Source organism: Orbicella faveolata, unplaced genomic scaffold (genome assembly GCF_042242905.1).
Source record: "Orbicella faveolata isolate gen_17 unplaced genomic scaffold, um_ofav_v1 contig_36, whole genome shotgun sequence".
Lineage (NCBI taxonomy): Eukaryota > Metazoa > Cnidaria > Anthozoa > Scleractinia > Merulinidae > Orbicella > Orbicella faveolata.
The window spans coordinates 586074-587347 of record NW_028301565.1 but is presented as its reverse complement, the minus strand read 5'-3'; positions in this window follow the sequence as shown (position 1 = coordinate 587347).

Below are 1274 nucleotides of genomic sequence, written 5' to 3'. Positions count from 1 at the left end.
GATGATCAGCTACGGTCCAAAACTTGAAGCCGCTAGCCACCTCTTGGCCATTGTCACAAGTCCTCCTCGGGCATCATATGAGTACAGTAGAACCTCGCTATCTCGAACCCGGTTATCTCGAGCGCCACTCACTTTCCCTTGGATATACTTTTTCAACCCCTTTTTATCGTCTATTACCAGCAGATATTTTCGCGAGCACGTCGTGTAGTCTAAACGTGTCACGTGACTGAATATGTATCAGCTAAAACTGGGGAATGTCCGAGTGATATTCCTCAATTTTCATAGACTTCGCATGTTGCAAAAAAGTATTCGAAGTATAACAAACACATTAGCCTCCATTCGACTTATGCTCGGATATTTTTCCTAGGACGTTCTGTTTTTGTCGAAGCTCAGGGTTTTGTTTTTTCGGAACAGATAATGTTGGCGGACAAATAGCATATTTTCGTGCCAAATAAAAGCTAATGTTTATGTGTGCTTTTTAGAGTAATGTTCAGAGTTGTATTTGGCTAGCAAGATTCCCGGGGCTAGATTATTTCTTATTACTTTTAACTTATTATTTTGAACTTATTTCTAACTTATCTTTCTTATTATTTTAAAACTTATCAGACATATTTTATCGTTATTGTTTTTTATTATCATCATTTCATTGTGCGGGCCTTTTGTGATATCTGTTTACTTTGTAAACAGTAACTGAGAAACCCTGATTAAATGAAAGTATCTATCGATCTATTTTGAAGAATCTATTGATCTATCGTGAAGAGATATCGACATTATACTGTTTATTATTATCCAACTGCAGCGAATACCTTCCAAATAACCATACAAATATACAGCGATATTGTACAGTTATTTGTACAGTAGAAAACCTGTTTGCCGGACAGGTCGGCGCGCGCACGCAAAACTGTCACACTCTCCCTCTTTGACTGATTACTTTATTGACTACAACAGTTGGATAATAAATCTCTTATCAGATGTTTTGGTGTGTAGTATCGCTTTATGTTTGTACTCGTTGTTTGTATTTTGACTCGTCCTACGGGCTCGTCAAAACACGGCACAACTCGTAAAAATATACAGCGATATTACACACCAAAACATCTAATATGATATATATACCGTGAATGCTCTCACCTTATTAATAACACCAAAAAATCGGGGAAATACACACTTGAAACTTAAAACAGACATTAAAGATACGTTTAACTATGGCAACGATATTTTGATTGCACTAAAGCTTCAAATTAATATGAGACAGAAGACAGTAAAAAAGAAGAAAA